Source organism: Pan troglodytes, chromosome 19, assembly GCF_028858775.2.
Source record: "Pan troglodytes isolate AG18354 chromosome 19, NHGRI_mPanTro3-v2.0_pri, whole genome shotgun sequence".
Classification (NCBI taxonomy): domain Eukaryota; kingdom Metazoa; phylum Chordata; class Mammalia; order Primates; family Hominidae; genus Pan; species Pan troglodytes.
In genome coordinates this window covers 96,629,296-96,653,645 of record NC_072417.2, presented here as the reverse complement: position 1 = coordinate 96,653,645, position 24,350 = coordinate 96,629,296, and the positions used below count along the sequence as shown (strand labels likewise).

The window sequence follows — 24,350 nt, the reverse complement described above, 5'->3', positions numbered from 1 at the left end:
TATAAACGTGGAAATATCTACACCTCTATCTGTATAAACATGGAAATATCTACACCGCTCTCTCTATAAACGTGGAAATATCTACACCGCTATCTCTATAAACGTGTAAACATTTACACGGCTATCTGTATAAACATGGAAATATTTACACCGCTATCTCTATAAACATGGAAATATTTACACCGCTATCTCTATAAACATGGAAATATCTACACCCTAACCCTAACCCTAACCCTAACCCCTAACCCTGACCCTGACCCTGACCCTGACCCCGACCCCGACCCCGACCCCGACCCCGACCCCGACCCCCACCCTACCCTGACCCTGACCCTGACCCTGACCCTAACCCTAACCCTAACCTCTCACCCTCTGCACCCAGAGTGCTCGTGATGGCCAGCAGAGCCGGCCCCCATCTCCTCTGACCCCCCACCTCTCTCCCTCAGCTAGTCCTCGAACATGTCTGATGTGGTCCCACCTTGGGACCCACATTGCTACTCCTCTGTCTGGAGGGGTACCCACAGTTATCCACACAGTTCACTCCTGTCTTTCAGGTCTTTGTGCAAATACCACCGTCTCAGTGGAGACTACACCTTCAGGACTTAGGCTGTGACTGGCACATAGTAGGTGCTCAGTAGACACTGGCTGTAGGAAGGAACTACAGGTTTAAATAAGGAGATCATTTCCCTGAGCTTCCGAAGCTCATATTAACTCACCATTTGTTGTTTACTGCTAATATTGAGCACTATCAGTAAAATACATAAAACCCTCTGCCAATCCAGGATGTGAAAATGACACTTTACTGTTTTAGTTTGCATTTCTCTCCTTACAAATGGAATACACACATTTTCATGTGCTGTTGGCTACTTATTCATTCAGAAAACATACTAACTGCTGGCTCTTTTTCATGTCCTTTATCAAGTTTGGATCATGTCATTTGCTGTTTTCTGTCTGATGTAAACTCTCAAAGTTTAAAGGGTATTGTCTTTTCCTGACACGTACATTGTGAATAATTTTCTGGCTTACATTTTGACTTTTAATTTCATTCACGATGTTTTTAATGAATAATTTTAATTTTTATGAATGCAAGTTAAAATAATTCTTTCATTGTGGTTTCTGACATGTCATGCAAATAAGGGTCTTCTCCTCCAAGAGCACAGAAATATTTGCCAATACTGTCCTTAAAATCGGTCACAGTTTCATTTTTTATATATGCCTTTTACTTCAATTGGGGCTTCATTTTACTGAATGCCCTATTTGAAGCAAGTTTCTCAGTTAATTCTTTTCTCAAAGTGCTAAGTATGGTAGATTGCAAACATAAACGGCCACATAATGCTCCCACCTCCTTTGCCTCCTCTCCCAGGAGGAGATAGTCTCCGTCTTTCCACTCCTTAATCTGGGCTTGGCCATGTGACTTACACTGGCCAATGGGATATTAACAAGTCTGATGTGCACAGAGGCTGTAGAATGTGCACTGGGGCTTGGTCCCTCTTGCTGCCCTGGAGACCAGCTACCACACGAAGGAAACACAGCCAACCTGCTGCTTCCTGGAGGAGGACAGTCCCTCAGTCCCTCTGTCTCTGCCAACCAGTTAACCTGCTGCTTCCTGCAGGAAGACAGTCCCTCAGTGCCTCTGTCTCTGCCAACCAGTTCACTTGCTGCTTCCTGGAGGACAGTCCCTCAGTCCCTCTGTCTCTGCCAACCAGTTAACCTGCTGCTTCCTGGAGGAAGACAGTCCCTCAGTCCCTCTGTCTCTGCCAACCAGTTAACGTGCTGCTTCCGGGAGGAGGACAGTCCCTCTGTCCCTCTGTCTCTGCCAACCAGTTAACCTGCTGCTTCCTGGAGGAAGACTGTCCCTCTGTCCCTCTGTCTCTGCCAACCAGTTAACCTGCTGCTTCCTGGAGGAAGACAGTCCCTCTGTCCCTCTGTCTCTGCCAACCAGTTAACCTGCTGCTTCCTGGAGGAAGACACTCCCTCAGTCATTCTGTCTCTGCCAACCAGTTAACCTGCTGCTTCCTGGAGGAAGACAGTCCCTCTGTCCCTCTGTCTCTGCCAACCAGTTAACCTCCCGGATCCTGGAGGAAGACAGTCCCTCTGTCCCTCTGTCTCAGCCAACCAGTTAACCTGCTGCTTCCTGGAGGACAGTCCCTCAGTCTCTCTGTCTCTGCCAACCAGTTAACCTGCTGCTTCCTGGAGGAAGACAGTCCCTCTGTCCCTCTGTCTCTGCCAACCAGTTAACCTGCTGCTTCCTGGAGGAGGACAGTCCCTCTGTCCCTCTGTCTCTGCCAACCAGTTAACCTGCTGCTTCCTGGAGGAACACAGTCCCTTTGTCCCTCTGTCTCTGCCAACCAGCTAACCTGCTGCTTCCTGGAGGAGGACAGTCCCTCAGTCCCTCTGTCTCTGCCAACCAGTTAACCTGCTGCTTCCTGGAGTAAGACAGTCCCTCTGTCCCTCTGTCTCTGCCAACCAGTTAACCTGCTGCTTCCTGGAGGAAGACAGTCCCTCTGTCCCTCTGTCTCTGCCAACCAGTTAACCTGCTGCTTCCTGGAGGAAGACAGTCCCTCAGTCACTCTGTCTCTGCCAACCAGTTAACCTGCTGCTTCCTGGAGGAAGACAGTCACTCTGTCCCTCTGTCTCTGCCAACCAGTTAACCTGCTGCTTCCTGGAGGAAGACAGTCCCTCTGTCCCTCTATCTCTGCCAACCAGTTAACCTGCTGCTTCCTGGAGGAAGACAGTCCCTCTGTCCCTCTTTCTCTGCCAACCAGTTAACCTGCTGCTTCCTGGAGGAAGACAGTCTCTCTGTCCCTCTGTCTCTGCCAACCAGTTAACCTGCTGCTTCCTGGAGGAGGACAGTCCCTCAGTCCCTCTGTCTCTGCCAATCAGTTAACCTGCTGCTTCCTGGAGGAGGACAGTCCCTCTGTCCCTCTGTCTCTGCCAACCAGTTAACCTGCTGCTTCCTGGAGGAAGACAGTCCCTCAGTCCCTCTGTCTCTGCCAACCAGTTAACCTGCTGCTTCCTGGAGGAGGACAGTCCCTCTGTCTCTCTGTCTCTGCCAACCAGTTAACCTGCTGCTTCCTGGAGGAACACAGTCCCTCTGTCCCTCTGTCTCTGCCAACCAGCTAACCTGCTGCTTCCTGGAGGAGGACAGTCCCTCAGTCCCTCTGTCTCTGCCAACCAGTTAACCTGCTGCTTCCTGGAGTAAGACAGTCCCTCTGTCCCTCTGTCTCTGCCAACCAGTTAACCTGCTGCTTCCTGGAGGAAGACAGTCCCTCTGTCCCTCTGTCTCTGCCAACCAGTTAACCTGCTGCTTCCTGGAGGAAGACAGTCTCTCTGTCCCTCTGTCTCTGCCAACCAGTTAACCTGCTGCTTCCTGGAGGAAGACAGTCCCTCTGTCCCTCTGTCTCTGCCAACCAGTTAACCTGCTGCTTCCTGGAGGAAGACAGTCCCTCAGTCCCTCTGTCTCTGCCAACCAGTTTACCTTCTGCTTCCTGGAGGAAGACAGTCCCTCAGTCACTCTGTCTCTGCCAACCAGTTAACCTGCTGCTTCCTGGAGGAAGACAGTCACTCTGTCCCTCTGTCTCTGCCAACCAGTTAACCTGCTGCTTCCTGGAGGAAGACAGTCCCTCTGTCCCTCTATCTCTGCCAACCAGTTAACCTGCTGCTTCCTGGAGGAAGACAGTCCCTCTGTCCCTCTTTCTCTGCCAACCAGTTAACCTGCTGCTTCCTGGAGGAAGACAGTCTCTCTGTCCCTCTGTCTCTGCCAACCAGTTAACCTGCTGCTTCCTGGAGGAGGACAGTCCCTCAGTCCCTCTGTCTCTGCCAATCAGTTAACCTGCTGCTTCCTGGAGGAGGACAGTCCCTCTGTCCCTCTGTCTCTGCCAACCAGTTAACCTGCTGCTTCCTGGAGGAAGACAGTCCCTCAGTCCCTCTGTCTCTGCCAACCAGTTAACCTGCTGCTTCCTGGAGGAGGACAGTCCCTCTGTCCCTCTGTCTCTGCCAACCAGTTAACCTGCTGCTTCCTGGAGGAACACAGTCCCTTTGTCCCTCTGTCTCTGCCAACCAGTTAACCTGCTGCCTCCTGGAGGGAGACAGTCCCTCAGTCCCTCTGTCTCTGCCAACCAGTTAACCTGCTGCTTCCTGGAGGAAGACAGTCCCTCTGTCCCTCTGTCTCTGCCAACCAGTTAACCTGCTGCTTCCTGCAGGAAGACAGTCCCTCTGTCCCTCTGTCTCTGCCAACCAGTTAACCTGCTGCTTCCTGGAGGAAGACAGTCCCTCTGTCCCTCTGTCTCTGCCAACCAGTTAACCTGCTGCTTCCTGTAGGACAGTCCCTCTGTCCCTCTGTCTCTGCCAACCAGTTAACCTGCTGCTTCCTGGAGGAAGACAGTCCCTCTGTCCCTCTGTCTCTGCCAACCAGTTAACCTGCTGCTTCCTGGAGGACAGTCCCTCTGTCCCTCTGTCTCTGCCAACCAGTTAACCTGCTGCTTCCTGGAGGAGGACAGTCCCTCAGTCCCTCTGTCTCTGCCAACCAGTTAACCTGCTGCTTCCTAGAGGACAGTCCCTCAGTCCCTCTGTCTCTGCCAACCAGTTAACCTGCTGCTTCCTGGAGGACAGTCCCTCAGTCCCTCTGTCTCTGCCAACCAGTTAACCTGCTGCTTCCTGGAGGAAGACAGTCCCTCAGTCCCTCTGTCTCTGCCAACCAGTTAACCTGCTGCTTCCTGCAGGAGGACAATCCCTCTGTCCCTCTGTCTCTGCCAACCAGTTAACCTGCTGCTTCCTGGAGGACAGTCCCTCTGTCCCTCTGTCTCTGCCAACCAGTTAACCTGCTGCTTCCTGCAGGAAGACAGTCCCTCTGTCCCTCTGTCTCTGCCAACCAGTTAACCTGCTGCTTCCTGGAGGAAGACAGTCCCTCTGTCCCTCTGTCTCTGCCAACCAGTTAACCTGCTGCTTCCTGGAGGACAGTCCCTCTGTCCCTCTGTCTCTGCCAACCAGTTAACCTGCTGCTTCCTGGAGGAAGACAGTCACTCTGTCCCTCTGTCTCTGCCAACCAGTTAACCTGCTGCTTCCTGGAGGACAGTCCCTTTGTCCCTCTGTCTCTGCCAACCAGTTAACCTGCTGCTTCCTGGAGGAAGACAGTCCCTCTGTCCCTCTGTCTCTGCCAACCAGTTAACCTGCTGCTTCCTGGAGGAAGACAGTCCCTCAGTCCCTCTGTCTCTGCCAACCAGTTAACCTGCTGCTTCCTGTAGGACAGTCCCTCTGTCCCTCTGTCTCTGCCAACCAGTTAACCTGCTGCTTCCTGGAGGAACACAGTCCCTCTGTCCCTCTGTCTCTGCCAACCAGTTAACCTGCTGCTTCCTGGAGGAAGACAGTCCCTCAGTCCCTCTGTCTCTGCCAACCAGTTAACCTGCTGCTTCCTGGAGGAAGACAGTCCCTCAGTCCCTCTGTCTCTGCCAACCAGTTAACCTGCTGCTTCCTAGAGGACAGTCCCTCAGTCCCTCTGTCTCTGCCAACCAGTTAACCTGCTGCTTCCTGGAGGAACACAGTCCCTCTGTCCCTCTGTCTCTGCCAACCAGTTAACCTGCTGCTTCCTGGAGGAAGACAGTCCCTCAGTCCCTCTGTCTCTGCCAACCAGTTAACCTGCTGCTTCCTGCAGGAAGACAGTCCCTCAGTCCCTCTGTCTCTGCCAACCAGTTAACCTGCTGCTTCCTGGAGGAAGACAGTCCCTCAGTCCCTCTGTCTCTGCCAACCAGTTAACCTGCTGCTTCCTGGAGGAAGACAGTCCCTCAGTCCCTCTGTCTCTGCCAACCAGTTAACCTGCTGCTTCCTGGAGGAAGACAGTCCCTCTGTCCCTCTGTCTCTGCCAACCAGTTAACCTGCTGCTTCCTGGAGGACAGTCCCTCTGTCCCTCTGTCTCTGCCAACCAGTTAACCTGCTGCTTCCTGGAGGAAGACAGTCACTCTGTCCCTCTGTCTCTGCCAACCAGTTAACCTGCTGCTTCCTGGAGGACAGTCCCTTTGTCCCTCTGTCTCTGCCAACCAGTTAACCTGCTGCTTCCTGGAGGAAGACAGTCCCTCTGTCCCTCTGTCTCTGCCAACCAGTTAACCTGCTGCTTCCTGGAGGAAGACAGTCCCTCAGTCCCTCTGTCTCTGCCAACCAGTTAACCTGCTGCTTCCTGGAGGAAGACAGTCCCTCTGTCTCTGCCAACCAGTTAACCTGCTGCTTCCTGGAGGAAGACAGTCCCTCTGTCCCTCTGTCTCTGCCAACCAGTTAACCTGCTGCTTCCTGGAGGAAGACAGTCCCTCAGTCCCTCTGTCTCTGCCAACCAGTTAACCTGCTGCTTCCTGGAGGAAGACAGTCCCTCAGTCCCTCTGTCTCTGCCAACCAGTTAACCTGCTGCTTCCTGGAGGAACACAGTCCCTCTGTCCCTCTGTCTCTGCCAACCAGTTAACCTGCTGCTTCCTGGAGGAGGACAGTCCCTCAGTCCCTCTGTCTCTGCCAACCAGTTAACCTGCTGCTTCCTGCAGGAAGACAGTCCCTCAGTCCCTCTGTCTCTGCCAACCAGTTAACCTGCTGCTTCCTGGAGGAGGACAGTCCCTCAGTCCCTCTGTCTCTGCCAACCAGTTTACCTGCTGCTTCCTGGAGGAAGACAGTCCCTCAGTCCCTCTGTCTCTGCCAACCAGTTAACCTGCTGCTTCCTGGAGGAAGACAGTCCCTCTGTCTCTGCCAACCAGTTAACCTGCTGCTTCCTGGAGGAAGACAGTCCCTCTGTCCCTCTGTCTCTGCCAACCAGTTAACCTGCTGCTTCCTGGAGGAAGACAGTCCCTCTGTCCCTCTGTCTCTGCCAACCAGTTAACCTGCTGCTTCCTGGAGGAAGACAGTCCCTCAGTCCCTCTGTCTCTGCCAACCAGTTAACCTGCTGCTTCCTGGAGGAACACAGTCCCTCTGTCCCTCTGTCTCTGCCAACCAGTTAACCTGCTGCTTCCTGGAGGAGGACAGTCCCTCAGTCCCTCTGTCTCTGCCAACCAGTTAACCTGCTGCTTCCTGGAGGAGGACAGTCCCTCAGTCCCTCTGTCTCTGCCAACCAGTTAACCTGCTGCTTCCTGGAGGAAGACAGTCCCTCAGTCCCTCTGTCTCTGCCAACCAGTTAACCTGCTGCTTCCTGGAGGACAGTCGCTCTGTCCCTCTGTCTCTGCCAACCAGTTAACCTGCTGCTTCCTGGAGGAAGACAGTCACTCTGTCCCTCTGTCTCTGCCAACCAGTTAACCTGCTGCTTCCTGGAGGACAGTCCCTTTGTCCCTCTGTCTCTGCCAACCAGTTAACCTGCTGCTTCCTGGAGGAAGACAGTCCCTCTGTCCCTCTGTCTCTGCCAACCAGTTAACCTGCTGCTTCCTGGAGGAAGACAGTCCCTCAGTCCCTCTGTCTCTGCCAACCAGTTAACCTGCTGCTTCCTGGAGGAAGACAGTCCCTCTGTCTCTGCCAACCAGTTAACCTGCTTCTTCCTGGAGGAAGACAGTCCCTCTGTCCCTCTGTCTCTGCCAACCAGTTAACCTGCTGCTTCCTGGAGGAAGACAGTCCCTCTGTCCCTCTGTCTCTGCCAACCAGTTAACCTGCTGCTTCCTGGAGGAAGACAGTCCCTCAGTCCCTCTGTCTCTGCCAACCAGTTAACCTGCTGCTTCCTGGAGGAACACAGTCCCTCTGTCCCTCTGTCTCTGCCAACCAGTTAACCTGCTGCTTCCTGGAGGAGGACAGTCCCTCAGTCCCTCTGTCTCTGCCAACCAGTTAACCTGCTGCTTCCTGCAGGAAGACAGTCCCTCAGTCCCTCTGTCTCTGCCAACCAGTTAACCTGCTGCTTCCTGGAGGAAGACAGTCCCTCAGTCCCTCTGTCTCTGCCAACCAGTTTACCTTCTGCTTCCTGGAGGAAGACAGTCCCTCAGTCCCTCTGTCTCTGCCAATCAGTTAACCTGCTGCTTCCTGGAGGAAGACAGTCCCTCTGTCCCTCTGTCTCTGCCAATCAGTTAACCTGCTGCTTCCTGGAGGAAGACAGTCCCTCTGTCCCTCTGTCTCTGCCAACCAGTTAACCTGCTGCTTCCTGAAGACAGTCCCTCTGTCCCTCTGTCTCTGCCAACCAGTTAACCTGCTGCTTCCTGGAGGAAGACAGTCCCTCAGTCCCTCTGTCTCTGCCAACCAGTTAACCTGCTGCTTCCTGGAGGAAGACAGTCCCTCAGTCCCTCTGTCTCTGCCAACCAGTTAACCTGCTGCTTCCTGGAGGAGGACAGTCCCTCAGTCCCTCTGTCTCTGCCAAGCAGTTAACGTGCTGCTTCCTGCAGGAAAACAGTCCCTCAGTCCCTCTGTCTCTGCCAACCAGTTAACCTGCTGCTTCCTGGAGGAAGATAGTCACTCTGTCCCTCTTTCTCTGCCAACCAGTTAACCTGCTGCTTCCTGGAGGAAGACAGTCCCTCAGTCCCTCTTTCTCTGCCAACCAGTTAACCTGCTGCTTCCTGGAGGAAGACAGTCACTCTGTCCCTCTGTCTCTGCCAACCAGTTAACCTGCTGCTTCCTGGAGGAAGACAGTCCCTCTGTCCCTCTGTCTCTGCCAACCAGTTAACCTGCTGCTTCCTGCAGGAAGACAGTCCCTCAGTCCCTCTGTCTCTGCCAACCAGTTAACCTGCTGCTTCCTGGAGGAAGACAGTCCCTCAGTCCCTCTGTCTCTGCCAACCAGTTAACCTGCTGCTTCCTGGAGGAGGACAGTCCCTCAGTCCCTCTGTCTCTGCCAACCAGTTAACCTGCTGCTTCCTGGAGGAAGACAGTCCCTCTGTCCCTCTGTCTCTGCCAACCAGTTAACCTGCTGCTTCCTAGAGGAAGACAGTCCCTCAGTCCCTCTGTCTCTGCCAATCAGTTAACCTGCTGCTTCCTGGAGGAGGACAGTCCCTCTGTCCCTCTGTCTCTGCCAACCAGTTAACCTGCTGCTTCCTGGAGGAACACAGTCCCTCTGTCCCTCTGTCTCTGCCAACCAGTTAACCTGCTGCTTCCTGGAGGAACACAGTCCCTCTGTCCCTCTGTCTCTGCCAACCAGTTAACCTGCTGCTTCCTGGAGGAAGACAGTCCCTCAGTCCCTCTGTCTCTGCCAATCAGTTAACCTGCTGCTTCCTGGAGGAAGACAGTCACTCTGTCCCTCTGTCTCCGCCAACCAGTTAACCTGCTGCTTCCTGGAGGAAGACAGTCCCTCTGTCCCTCTGTCTCAGCCAACCAGTTAACCTGCTGCTTCCTGGAGGAAGACAGTCCCTCAGTCCCTCTGTCTCTGCCAACCAGTTAACCTGCTGCTTCCTGGAGGAGGACAGTCCCTCAGTCCCTCTGTCTCTGCCAACCAGTTAACCTGCTGCTTCCTGCAGGAAGACAGTCCCTCTGTCCCTCTGTCTCTGCCAACCAGTTAACCTGCTGCTTCCTGGAGGAAGACAGTCACTCTGTCCCTCTGTCTCTGCCAACCAGTTAACCTGCTGCTTCCTGGAGGAAGACAGTCCCTCAGTCCCTCTGTCTCTGCCAATCAGTTAACCTGCTGCTTCCTGGAGGAAGACAGTCCCTCTGTCCCTCTGTCTCTGCCAACCAGTTAACCTGCTGCTTCCTGGAGGAAGACAGTCCCTCTGTCCCTCTGTCTCTGCCAACCAGTTAACCTGCTGCTTCCTGGAGGAAGACAGTCCCTCTGTCCCTCTGTCTCTGCCAACCAGTTAACCTGCTGCTTCCTGGAGGAAGACAGTCCCTCAGTCCCTCTGTCTCTGCCAACCAGTTAACCTGCTGCTTCCTGGAGGAAGACAGTCCCTCTGTCCCTCTGTCTCTGCCAACCAGTTAACCTGCTGCTTCCTGGAGGAAGACAGTCCCTCAGTCCCTCTGTCTCTGCCAACCAGTTAACCTGCTGCTTCCTGGAGGAGGACAGTCCCTCAGTCCCTCTGTCTCTGCCAACCAGTTAACCTGCTGCTTCCTGCAGGAAGACAGTCCCTCTGTCCCTCTGTCTCTGCCAACCAGTTAACCTGCTGCTTCCTGGAGGAAGACAGTCACTCTGTCCCTCTGTCTCTGCCAACCAGTTAACCTGCTGCTTCCTGGAGGAAGACAGTCCCTCAGTCCCTCTGTCTCTGCCAATCAGTTAACCTGCTGCTTCCTGGAGGAAGACAGTCCCTCTGTCCCTCTGTCTCTGCCAACCAGTTAACCTGCTGCTTCCTGGAGGAAGACAGTCCCTCTGTCCCTCTGTCTCTGCCAACCAGTTAACCTGCTGCTTCCTGGAGGAAGACAGTCCCTCTGTCCCTCTGTCTCTGCCAACCAGTTAACCTGCTGCTTCCTGGAGGAAGACAGTCCCTCAGTCCCTCTGTCTCTGCCAACCAGTTAACCTGCTGCTTCCTGGAGGAAGACAGTCCCTCTGTCCCTCTGTCTCTGCCAACCAGTTAACCTGCTGCTTCCTGGAGGAAGACAGTCACTCTGTCCCTCTGTCTCTGCCAACCAGTTAACCTGCTGCTTCCTGGAGGAGGACAGTCCCTCTGTCCCTCTGTCTCTGCCAACCAGTTAACCTGCTGCTTCCTGGAGGAAGACAGTCACTCTGTCCCTCTTTCTCTGCCAACCAGTTAACCTGCTGCTTCCTGGAGGAGGACAGTCCCTCAGTCCCTCTGTCTCTGCCAACCAGTTAACCTGCTGCTTCCTGGAGGAAGACAGTCCCTCTGTCCCTCTGTCTCTGCCAACCAGTTAACCTGCTGCTTCCTGGAGGAAGACAGTCACTCTGTCTCTGCCAACCCAGTTGACCGCAGACATGCAGGTCTGCTCAGGTAAGACCAGCACAGTCCCTGCCCTGTGAGCCAAACCAAATGGTCCCGCCACAGAATCGTGAGCAAATAAGTGATGCTTGTGTTAAGTCACTAAGGTTTGGGCAAAAGCTGAGCATTTATCCCAATCCCAATACTGTTTGTCCTTCTGTTTATCTGTCTGTCCTTCTCTGCTCATTTAAAATGACCCCACTGCATCTAGTATATTTTTATAGGATCAGGGATCTGCTCTTGGATTTATGTCGTGTTCCCACCTCGAGGCAGCTTTGTAAGCTTCTGAGCACTTCCCAATTCCGGGTGACTTCAGGCGCTGGGAGGCCTGTGCATCAGCTGCTGCTGTCTGTAGCTGAGTTCCTTCACCCCTCTGCTGTCCTCAGCTCCTTCACCCCTGGGCCTCAGGAAATCAATGTCATGCTGACATCACTCTAGATCTAAAACTTGGGTTCTTGGACCAGGTGCGGTGGCTCACACCTGTAATCCCAGCACTTTGGGAGGCCGAGGCGGGTGGATCACAAGGTCAGGAGATCAAGACGATCCTGGCTAACACGGTGAAACCCCGTCTCTACTAAAAATACAAAAAAATTAGCCGGGTGTGGTGGCAGGTGCCTGTAGCCCCAGCTACTCGGGAGGCTGAGGCAGGAGAATGGTGTGAACCTGGGAGGGGGAGCTTGCAGTGAGCCAAGATCACGCCACTGCACTCCAGACTGGGAGAGACAGCGAGACTTTCTCAAAAAAAAAAAAAAAAAAAACTTAGGTTCTTGGATGTTCAGGAAAGGGGGTTCTTTATCTAGGATCCTTGAAGCACCCCCAAGGGCATCTTCTCAAAGTTAGATGTGTGCATTTTCCTGAGAGGAAAGCTTTCCCACATTATACAGCTTTTGAAAGGGTTACTTGACCCACAGATGTGAAGCTGAGGCTGAAGGAGACTGATGTGGTTTCTCCTCAGTTTCTCTGTGTGGCACCAGGTGGCAGCAGAGGTCAGCAAGGCAAACCCGAGCCCAGGGATGCGGGGTGGGGGCAGGTACGTCCTCTCTTGAGCTACAGCAGATTAACTCTGTTCTGTTTCATTGTTGTTTAGTTTGCGTTTTGTTTCTCCAACTTTGTGCTTCATCCGGGAAAGCTTTGGATCACAATTCCCAGTGCTGAAGAAAAGGCCAAACTCTGGAAAGAATTTTGAATATTTTGAGCCAAATGTGAGGACCACAACCTGTGAGAATGGAAAATAAATCCGGGGACCCCAGACTCACTAAGCCAAAGGGAAAAGCCAAGCTGGGAACTGGCTTATGCAAACCTGCTTCCCATCTGGTTCCTAAATAAGATAGCTATTACACAAAGACAAAAAAGCTACATCCCTGCCTCTACCTCCATCGCATGTAAAATGTGTATTCAGTGAACGCTGACCAAAGACTGAAGAATGCAACCATTTGCCTCTGATTTACCCACACCCATTTTTTCCACTCCTTCCCCTTTCCCCAATACCCACACTTTTCCCCTTTACTTACTGAGGTCCCCAGACAATCTTTGGGAAAAGCACGGACCACAGTTTTTCCTGTGGTTCTCTGTTCTTTTCTCAGGTGTGTCCTTAACCTTGCAAATAGATTTCTTGAAATGATTGAGACTCACCTTGTTTGTGTTCTTTGATTAGTGCCTGTGACGCAGCTTCAGGAGGTCCTGAGAACATGTGCACAGTTTAGTCGGCAGAAACTTAGGGAAATGTAAGACCACCATCAGCACATAGGAGTTCTGCATTGGTTTGGTCTGCATTGGTTTGGTCTGGAAGGAGGAAAATTCAAAGTAATGGGGCTTACAGGTCATAGATAGAGTCAAAGATTTTCTGATTGTCAATTGGTTGAAAGAATTATTATCTACAGACCTGCTATCAATAGAAAGGAGAGTCTGGGTTAAGATAAGAGACTGTGGAGACCAAGGTTCTTATTATGTAGATGAAGTTTCATAGGTGGCCACCCTTAGAGACAATAGATGGCAAATGTTTCCTGTTCAGACCCATAGAAGGTGCTAGACTCTCAGCCAATGTCTTCAGGATCAGAGAAAGACCTGAAAAGGGAAGGGATTCTCTACAGAATGTAAATGTCCCCCATAAGAGACAGCTTGGCAGGGCCATTTCAAAGTATGTCAAAGAAATATATTTTGAGGTAAAATATTGATGTCACGGCCTCTGTCTGTCATGTGATGCTGCACAGGAGTCAGGTTGGAATTTGGCATCTTATTGCTAGAGAGCCTTGTCAGTCTTCAGATCTCTGTTTTAATGTTGGTTCTGGTCAGTTCTGCCCAAATTCCAAAGGGAGGAGGGTATAATGAGGCCTGTCCAGCCCCCACTCGTCCTCATCATGGCCTGAACTAGTTCTTCAGGTTTCTCTGGAATCCCTTTGGCCCAGAGGCGGGGTCCACGCGATTGGCTGTGGAGCTTAGAATTTTATTCTTGGTTTACAGCAGCTTTAGGGAGGTGCTCTGAGACCCGAAACTAGACTCGACTTTAACAGACACAGACGACCCTGAAGGTGAGACTGTCTGCTGGTGGGATGCTGGGCGAGTTGCTTAATGTCCCTGAGCTGCTATTTGCTAACTGTGAAGTGGGATCCTGGTCCCTGACAGGCAAGATTGTGGCACACGGAGAGCTGGTGCACGTGGGCAACTGTCCCCTAAACTCGGGTCTCTAGTGGGATCCTGGTCCCTGACAGGCAAGATTGTGGCACACGGAGAGCTGGTGCACGTAGGCGGCTGTCCCCTAAACTCGCGTCCCTTCTTTTTAATCATACCCCACTGGCTGCACCTGCACCTCCTCCCAGGCACACACCGAAGAGGATGAGCTCTGGTCCTCGAACCTCTTGTCTGCTCCCACCAGGCAGAGTCTCTGTTCCCCGTGCCCAGGCAGCAGTGGTGGACACCAGCATCCCGGAATGGTGTAGAAAGGCTGACCCCATCATAGCCAAAGCCTGAGGTCTCCTGTTTCCCTCCTCCTCCTCCCCACTCCTCCCCCAACCCCTCCCTCCTCCACTTACCCCCATCCCCTGCATAATGGGTTTCTAGCTGCCTCCTCTGGCTGCCCAAACAGGACAGGCAGGAAAAACTGGCTTGGTTCTGAGTAGGCAGTTTCAGGGCCTTAAGGAGAAATTCATCGGCCATTAATCAGGGCCTTCCTCCGGGGAGTTGGCAGCTTCAGGTGTGGTCTCTGGAAACAATCCCCATAAATTATTATCAGAGAACCTCTGTCTTGGGTGGCAGAGGCAGCCTGGTTGGGGTGGGCACCCCGGCTACGGAAAGGAGCAGCTCCCTCCACTTTCCTTCGGGCTGCATGTGGAGAGGCTCGAGCGGGGCACAGTCCATGACGAGATATTAATCTTGTGGTTGGATTTTTCCTTTTTTTAATAAAGAAGAAAGATAAGGTATTGTGCTCATCTTGTAAAAATCAAGCACACAGAACATCAGTCTATTCTACAAAGAAACACAACCTAAGCAAAGATTTGTTATAGGCAGTGGCCAGTTACAGAAACAGTAGGACTTGCATTGGGGGTTTTGTATGGGAAAGAAAGGGAGTCAGACACAGACGTGATGGTGGAGACAGGGGCAGGAAGACAGAGCAGCTGACACTTCCAGAAATAGCTGGCCAGAGGCCAGCAGGAGGGAAACACCGACCCGAGGAAAGAGAGACGGGGATTGGGAGAGAAATTCAGAAGAGACTGAGGCACGCACACAGACAGACACACCCACCCACACACAGATACGGATTCAAAGAGACACGCACACTCTGAGTTTCTAAGAGTAAGCCACTGTCAGTTCCTGGTGTGAGCCACCAGCCACATGGACACAATTTCCTCTTTTGGTAAGTTCTTTGACCTGTCGGAACCCCCTACTTAATTACCTATAAAATGAGTCATTGCAAGGATGACAAAGACGCTCTCCTTGACCAAACTCCACTCAGGCTCCTTTGAGCCTTCTCCTTGATGAAGCCTCATCCTTGGCCTGCTGAGCTCAGTGCTAGCAAGGAATGCTGCTAAGGTCCTTAGTGAGAATCTTCCCCACCCTTGCTAACTAACCAAGTTCCTTTCAGCAACTTTTCATCACCTCCCTCACCCTGCTCATTGGCTATCCCCACTTGTCTCTGTTGTATTGAGAGTTGAATTCAGTCTCTCTCTCTCCTCTTGCAATAGTGTTTTTTTTTTTTTTTTTAAGAGGCAGGGCCTTGCTCTGTCAACCAGGCTGGAGTGCAGTAGCACAGTCACAGCTCACAGCAGCCTCAAACTCCTAGGCTCAAAGGATCCTCCCACCTCAGCCTCCTGCGTAGTTGGGACTACAGGTGTGTGCCACTGCACCAAATAATTTTTTAAAACATTGTAGAGATGGGGTCCTGCTTTGTTGCCCAGGCTGGTTTTGAAGTCCTGGCTTCCAGTGATCCTCCCACTTGGGCCTCCAAAGGTGCTGGGATTACAGGCATGAGCCAACCTATTGCAATAGTCTTGAATAGTCTTTTTGCCATTTTGAACAAGTGTCTGGGGAGTAATTCTCTTTGACAGGGGCATAAGAGAGCCTGCCCGTGAGTGCTCAGCATTAGTCTCGCCTGAACGAGTGCTCAGACACCTCGCTGTGTTGCCCTCCTGTTTGGGGCTCTCAGATGGGGTCCCTTCATCTCTGTAACTTTGGTTCTAGCCATGTGTCTGGCCCAAGAGGGCCACACATGTATGAATGAACCCCGAAGTGAAGGGCTGAACCCCATGGACAGATATCCTCAGGGTCACAGCAGCAGGCACATGTGGCAGGACTTCAGCCAACAGACTTTCACGGACCATAGCCAAAGGCTTTAAATGCCAGGCGTGTCTGCTTAACTGTAGACACGTGTGGAAATATACCCCTGATATGAGTTCTGTGGGCAAAGAAAAATGAAGTTGAGGGCCAGATCTCCTGCCTCTGGTACAGAAATCAGGAACTCATGGGAACTGGGGTGTGCTAAGGCACAGCACTCCACTCCTCTTGAGGCTGCCTCAGCTCAGCTCTTATTGGATCTCATTCTGGACACTCCAAGCCTCTGATCTCAGCACTTACTGGAGAATTGTCTCGGGAGGCAAAGATGTGTGACCTACAGGCCCTGCCAGCTAACCTGCTACCCCATAGAAAAGGAATGTAGACATAATAATTATCAACCACTACACCAGCAAATTTGTAGTGAATTATTAATATACGCACTTTTAGAATAAGGCTACGGATACATATTGGACATGTAACACACGCAACCTAAAAATCTAGTTATTGAAAACTCCAGGTCTAATCTCCAGTGACAAAATTATATATTCTTCATATAGCACGTTTATTAAAAAATCCTACAGCTGAGGATACTGAAACTAAACTCATCGCAATCCGTATTTTCTAAGCAAGAATAGCAGCAGCTGCCATCAAACTCCAATGACCTGATGATGTCAAAGCTCCTCCCTGAAACTGCAGGCAGCCCGCATGTGCAGAAGGTGCGTGCAGGAGGCCCGCGTGGGCAGAAGGCCGGTGCAGGTGGCCCGCGTGTGCAGAAGGTGCGTGCTGGCGGCTCGCGTGTGCAGAAAGTACACGCAGCAGCTGCATTCATGGGAGGGAGTCGCATAGGAATCTGAAGCAAGGGTCAGGAACAATGCCTTCCGGATATGACGCCACATCCAAATCACCGACTACGCATCCCCGAGTTACACAGAAGTGGAAATATAACAAAACACTGTTATGTCCATAATTGTCCATAAGATACAAGGATTTAGCTAGGGGCACCACACTACCTGACTCCAAAATTTACTACAAAGCTATAGTAACCAAATCAGCCTGCTAATCGGGTAAAGCAGACACATAGACCAGTGGAACAGAATAGAGAACCCAGATATAAATCCACACATTTACAGCCAGCTCATCTTCAACAAAGGCACCAACAATATACGGGGGAAAGGACAGTCTCTTCCATAAGTGGTGCAGGGGAAACTACATAAAGATATGCAGAAGAATGAAAGTAGACCCGTCTCTCTTACCGTACACAGAAATCAAACCAAAATGGATTAAAGGTAAAACTGAGACCTGAAACTATAAAACTACTGGAAGAAAACATTAGGGAAGTGCTCCAGGACATTGTTCTCAGCAAAGACTTTTTCAGTAGGACCCCAAAAGCACAGGCAACCGAAGCAAAAACAGACAAGTGAAATCACACCAAGCTAAGAACCCTCTGCAGATCAAAGGAAAAAGTCAACAAACTGAAGAGACAACCCACAGAATGGGAGAAAATACTTGCAAGCTACCCACCTGACAAGGGATTCATAACCAGGAGCTCAAACAATAGCAAACAATTAATCGCATTTTAAAATGGGCAAGAGACCTGAGTAGACATTTCTCAAAAGAAGATGCACAAATGGCCAGCAGGTATATGAAAAAATGCTCAACATCACTAATCATCAGAGAAACGCAAATAAAACACTGCGATGAGGTCTTCTCTCACCTCAGTTAAAATGGCTTTCGTCAAAAAGGCAGGGAAGAAGGGATGCCGGCGAGGATGTGGAGAAAGGGGGACCCTCACACACTGTTGTGGGAACGTTGATTAGTACAACCACTGTGGAAAACAGATGGAGGCTCCTCAAAAAACTAAAAGGGGCCGGGCCCGGTGGCTCACGCCTGTGGTCCCAGCACTTTGGGAGGCCAAAGCAGGGGGATCACAAGGTCAGGAGTTTGAGACCAGCCTGGCCAACATGATGAAACCCCATCTCTACTAAAAATATAAAAAATTAGCCGGGCGTGGTGGTGCGACCCGGTAACCCAGCTACTTGGGAGACTGAGGCAGGAGAATCACTGGAACCCAGGAGGTGGAGATTGCGGTGAGCGGAGAGCGCACCATTGCACTCCAGCCTGGGTGACAGAGCAAGACTCCGCCTTAAAAAATAAATAAATAAATGAAAGTTGGCCGGGCGCGGTGTCTCACACCTGTAATCCCAGCACTTTGGGAGGTGGAGGCGGGCGGATCACAAGGTCAGGAGATCGAGACCATCCTGGCCAACATGGTGAAATCCCGTCTCTACTAAAATACAAAAAATTAGCTGGGCGTGGTGGTGCGCACCTATAAATCCCAGCTACTCGGGAGGCTGAGGCAGGGGAATCGCTTAAACACAGGAACCCGGGAGGCAGAGGTTGCAGTGAGCCAAGATCACACCACTGCACACCAGCCTAGCAACAGAGCAAGACTCCATCTCAAAAAAAACAAAAACAAAAAAAAAAAACACCTAAAAGTAAAACTGCTGTATGATCCAGTAATTTCACTAACTGGGCATATAGTCAAAAGAAACAAAGTCAATATATCGTAAAGACATCTGCACTCTCATGTTTACTGCGGGACTACTCACAATCGCCGAAATACGGAATCAGCCTCTAAGTTCATCAGCGGATGATGGATAAACAGAACGTGGTGTGTATACACAGTGGAATATTATTCAGCCATACAGAGGAATGACAGCCTGTTATTTGTACAAGATGGAACTAGGGATCATTACCTTCAGTGAAATAAGCCAAGCACAGAAAGACAAACATTGAATGTTCTCACCCACCTACTAAAAAAGTAGCTCTCGTGAAGATAGAGGGTAGACGCGTGGTTACCAGAGGCTGGGAAATGTAGCGGGGAGAGGGGGAGAAAGAGAAATTGATTAAAGGGTACAAATACATGGTTTGATAGAAGGAATAAGACCTAGTGTTACATAGATCATAGTTGACAGTTGCCTACTGTATATTTCAAAATAGCTAGAAGAGAAGAATCGGAACAGTTCTAGCATAAAGCAAAAACAAATATTTAAGGCGATAGATATTCCAAGTAGGCTGATTTGATTTTTACAATTATATGAATGCATTAAACTATCACATGTACCCTGAAACTATGTACATCTATTATGCATCAATAAAAAAGAAACAAGAACTTAGATTTTAAACTCAGCACTCTCCTAGTGGGCTCCTTAAAAATATTTTTGTTTGGGAGGACAAAGTAGGAGGATTCCTTGAGCCCGGGAGCTTGAGGCTGCAGTGAGATCGTGCCACTGCACTCCAGCCTGAGCGACAGAGAGATACACTGGCTCTAAATATAAATAATATAAATATATATTTATGGAATAAATAAATGAATAAAATATCTTTGCATGCTGGTGAGCCCAGGGTACAGTCTGCCCTTGGCAGCTCGGTGACACAGCCAAGGCGGCTGAACAATCCTCGCCCACTAGACAGTGGAGGTCACCCTCCAGAGGACCGTATCAGATGTACGTGCAAAGCAGTTTTCCAGACAGTTTTCTGTTCAGAGTGTGGTTTAGCCGTTCAGGGAGAGAGATCACAAAGGAAAACTACCTTTAGGAAAGCAGGCGAGAAAGGTGTAAGTTCCCAGGCTTGGGGGTCCTGGCCCAGCCTAGCTGTGGGCAACCCCGGGAAGGCTGAGCCCCACAGGCTGTATGGACAAAGCATCTCGCTTTCCACACTGGTCACAGGTCTATCCCTGGCAGTAAACAGGTCACAGGTGGGCAGCAGGTCTAACACCTGTAGCGAAAGAACGCAGGAGAGGAACTGAGGCTCTGCTACCAGCAGATGCTCCAAGCACATCCCACGGGGAGGACCATGCACAACTCAGCTGGCCACAACCAGGAAAAGGGTGCCCAGGGCCTCAGAGCTGCTTCAGTGGGGCCATTTCCAGGCTCCCAAGCAGTCAGGTGGGTGCCCTCTCCAGAACAGAAGCGGAACAGCCTAACGTTAATGTTTGGGAAGAAGAGAACAGTGATCCCCCTGGTTACCTCCCATCTCTCTCTGCAGTTCTCGTGCATCTGTGCACACACGCTCACACACACATACGTCCACCAATCCACTCACAATGTTTGACTTAAAGCAGAAACCATATAAAGGGCAGGATAAGGAGAAAAGACAAAAGGAATTGAAAAAATGCAAACAGCCACTAACACGCCGATTTGCACCTTGCACAGGGCCTGGGAAGTAACGACACGGCTTCTCGTTATGCATCCACGATCTCATGTTTTCATTTTAACAAACACCCTAATACAAAAATATGTTTTGTAGGGAGGAGAGAAAATATGTTTTATAGGGAGGAGAGAAAAGCCATTCTGAAGAGTTGGATAGGTTGCCTTTGGCCCACCTGGAGTCAGCCCCCTGCCCACGCCACCAGGCTCAGGTTCAGGGCCCTGGCTGGAGAAACCTGAGCAGCAGGACCCACTGCCCACCAATGAAGAAGAGAAGGCAGTATGCTTTTTGCAGTGGGTGGAACAAAAACAGAAGAAATGGGAATTTGGTGAGAAATAAGGGAGGTGGTCCTCAGAATCTGCAGAGCAGTGGCTTCCAAACTGTGTGATGCAACCCCAGCCAGAAAAACACTTTACATCATGGCTGAGGGCACATACGTGCATGCACATATGCACAATACAGGAAATCTGGAATACAGAAAGCCCTGGAATTCCTAAATAACATCCTGCCCACATGGGAATTCTGCCCTAGCTGATGGCTTCTCCGAGGCCTAGGCCAAAATCCACACCTGCTGTTTAGCCCAGAGCCAAACCTGGGGGTGTAGGGTCCCCTATGCATGGGTGTCCAACCCCATCCCTGTCCAGAATAGCACGGGTGCTTCTCAGTGCCACAAATGTTGGTGGCGGCTGGGGAGGAGTGGTTCCTCCAGGGCTCCACGCCTGCCTCCACCACTGAGGCCAGCACGGTGGGACTGGGCTAGGGAGACAGGCAGGCTGGCCTACCCACTGAAGGAGCCAGTCTGCTTCCACCTAGTCAGCAGCTCCAGGGAGCGCATCTCCCTCCAGGAAGGGCAGGAGGCCAAAAGGAGCTGGAAAGGTGGGCATTTGATATCATGAGGTATAAAGAGAGCTCCTAGGGGTCCCAGACATCAACTAATAAAAGCACCTCAGAAGTTCATAGATGGGGAAACGGCTGTGTGAATATACTGTGTTATCCAAGTCATGCGGAGAGGAAGGGCTCGAACCCATGGCTACTACTCCCCACCCCTGTCCTCCTCCTCCTCTTTCCATTAAGTTTTTGTGATTATGAAAGTAGCTTACGTTTGGTGTAGAAAATATGGAACATATGGAAAAATTTAAAAAGACTCAGGCAAAGGGTCATGTGTCACTTATGACCGGAGGCCGTTGCTCTTTATTAACAGATGGAAATGTTTTCTTCCAAATTGTTCTGCACGTTTTTGGCGAGAGCATGGGGCTGTGCGGCGTCCCCTCCCTGGTGCCCACCTGTGCCCTGCACACTGGCCTGCACTGTGGTGATCTCGCTTGGCCCCCACCTCATTCCCGACATACAGCAGAGGAAGCTTAGGCTCAGGTGGAACAGCCTCAACTGATTCTGTCCCTGAACTTCCGTACACAGCCCTGGAGTTGTCTTAGAGCCATGATTTATTTAACTGTTCTTTCATTTTACAGAACATAAAATGTATTGTTTCCAACTTTTTTCCTATGGTAAATAATACTAAAGTAAATATATCTGTGCATGAATCTTTTTGTATATGTTGGAATATCCTTAAGATAAGGCCCCAGAACTAAAAGTACCCTGTCAAAGGGTGAGCATTTCCGGTTCCCCTGCTGTGCTTTGCTGTGTTGTTCTCTCCTGCTGCAACGTTCTCACTCCACATTCCTGGGGCAGGTAGGGGAGGCCCAGCTGAGTTTGGATCATAATCCTGAAAGACACAGTCCCAAACACCATAATCTCGAATGTTGAAATCCCTAAAGATCAAAATCCCTAAAGTCTAAAATCCCTGATATTTCAGATGACCACAGCTATAGGGCTAGGTGCACACAATTAGTAACTGTAGTGATATACGTGTACATGTTTCTCTTTTGACTTATTTCTTTATGGTCTGTCTTCTTATAACTGCTACACCCATGCCGCCGTCATTAGTTACCTCAGTGTTTATGCAAAAATACCTGTTATTGTTGCCTATTTTATTGTGTAAAGTGGCCTATGAAATGTTCTGTTGTGTTTTTATGTTTCTCAAATACATACCTTTTAAAAATGTAAATAAATAACATCGACATTATTTTTTCCAGATTTATACTTTTGGGATTTTGATCTTTGGCATTTCAGGATGAGGTATTCGGAGCTGTGTCTTTGGGGATGATGACTGGCTCCTGTGCCATCCCACCCATCTTTGCGGCATGGGACCTTGGCATCCCCGCCTCGACCCTGGCTCTACCTGCCCTCACAACGGACCAGGCCAACTCAGTCAATGTGGAGGCAGCATCAGGTAGACCTGGGGCTGAAACTCAACACTGGTGTTCACCTTGACCTAGCTTCTCTGAGCTTCAAGGTCCTCATCCGGACACCAGTGGGGTTAGGGGCTGAGGCACATCAGCACTAAGCAGGAGAGCTCATCGTTGCCATGCATCAGCTGTGGCTCTAGAGCCGAGACGCTCCCAGCCGTGTAGGCCCCTCTCTAGAGCCGAGACGCTCCCGGCAGTGCAGGCTCCTCTCTAGAGCCGAGACGCTGCAGGGTTAATCAGGGCTGCCCAACAGTCCATCCCCTCTTCTCTCTCCGAAATCAAGAAACATTCCGAATTCCAAAATGCATCTGGTCCCAAGCGTTTCAGTTAAGGGACTGTGGCCCTGTGTAATGCCAGGCAGTGACAAGGACTGTGACTGGGAGCCATCGTAAGTCGATGCTGAGTGCCAAAGGGAGGAAAGAAGGCAGCGGTCCTTAAAGGGCCCACTGAGCTCAGATCCCACGCCTGAGCCTCCGCCTCCCCGTGCAGTCCCGGGGATGGCACACAGCCTTCTGCACGAACCGCAATGAGCTGGGCTCCCTCATCACCGTTAGGAGCACTCTGAGAAAGCAGGGCCCATTCCACGGGGTTCTGCAGGAGAACGGCGAAGGGTGCTGTTCAACCTGCTCAGTCAGTTGCTAGGTGAGGAGAATTTAGTATTCATAAGCGAAAATTTCTAAGTTACTGGAATGAATTATGGGGTTTGATTCTACATTATCCAGAAAAGCCTGGATGCCACACAGACTCAATGCTGAAAGCTCCCAGTGCACCTGCACAAACACACCCACACATGCACCCATATCATATACACACGTGCAAACATGTTCACATTCACACTCACTCCTACATACTCGGATCATATACACATTTGTGCACACGTGTTCATATTCACACTCCTACACACCCAGATCATACACACATACACACACTTGTGCATACACATTCATGCTCACTCCCACACACCCAGATCATATACACACTCGTGCACACATGCTCACATTCACAATCACTCATACCCAGATCATACACACACTTATGCACACATTCACACTCACTCATACATACACAGATCATATACATACTTGCGCATACGTGTTCGTATTCACACTCCTACACACCCAGATCATACACACATACACTTGTGCATACACATTCATGCTCACTCCTACACACCCAGATCATATATACACTCGTGCACACATGTTCACATTCATGCTCACTCATACACACCGATTGTACACACTCGTGCACACATTCACACTCATACACACCCAAATCATACATTCATGCACACATGTTCACACTCATGCTCACTCATACACACCCAGATCATATATACACTCGTGCACACATGTTCACATTCACACTCATACACAGGTCATATACATACTTGTGCATACGTGTTCGTATTCACACTCCACACCCAGATCATACACACACACTTGTGCATACACATTCATGCTCACTCCTACACACTCAGATCATATATACACTCATGCACACATGTTCACATTCATGCTCACTCATACACACTGATTGTACACTCGTGCACACATTCACACTCATACACACCCAAATCATACATTCATGCACACATGTTCACATTCATGCTCACTCATACACACCCAGATCATATATACACTCGTGCACACATTCACACTCATACACACCCAAATCATACTCACATTCATGCACACATGTTCACACTCATGCTCACTCATACACACCCAGATCATATATACACTCGTGCACACATGTTCACATTCACACTCACTCATACACAGCCCAAAATCATATACACATTAATGCACACAATACATATTCATACTTGCACACACCCAAATCATATACCCACTCACACACACATGTTCACATTCACACTCACTCATACACACTCAGATCATAAATACATATGTACACATTCATTCATACCCCCAAATCATATGCACACTAGTGTATACATGTACACACTCACACACACAAATCATACACACTCATACACACAGTCATACACACTCACACATACCCCCAAATCATATACACACTCATGCACACCCTCACACATATAATCCAAACACACAAAAATATATGCATGCGCTCATTCATACACAATCTCACACATACATATACAGCCATGTGGGATTTTTCTGCCATTTTCAGAAATGTAAATTTTGTAGTTCCTGCTTTTTAAAGACTATAAATTATTTTTAATTTACCTTCAATTTTGTTTGTTGTAAGTAGCTTGATTGTCATACAGCATCCAACGACGCATATTTCCTTT

The 24,350-nt window shown here is 50.3% G+C and overlaps 1 protein-coding gene across 1 annotated transcript in view; it reads right to left on the bottom strand.

The window, feature by feature from the left end:
• Window positions 1–14,152, bottom strand: part of LOC112207721 (MAM and LDL-receptor class A domain-containing protein 2-like) — an 85,254-nt gene extending 71,102 nt beyond the window's left edge. The window contains exons 1-3 of the mRNA XM_063800078.1: window positions 13,817–14,152; window positions 12,420–12,554; window positions 11,051–11,957 (exon numbers count right to left, since the gene is read on the bottom strand). The gene's annotated coding sequence lies outside the window, so the exon portion shown is untranslated. The remainder of the gene's footprint in view (window positions 1–11,050; window positions 11,958–12,419; window positions 12,555–13,816) is intronic.
• Window positions 14,153–24,350: the final 10,198 nt, after the last annotated feature.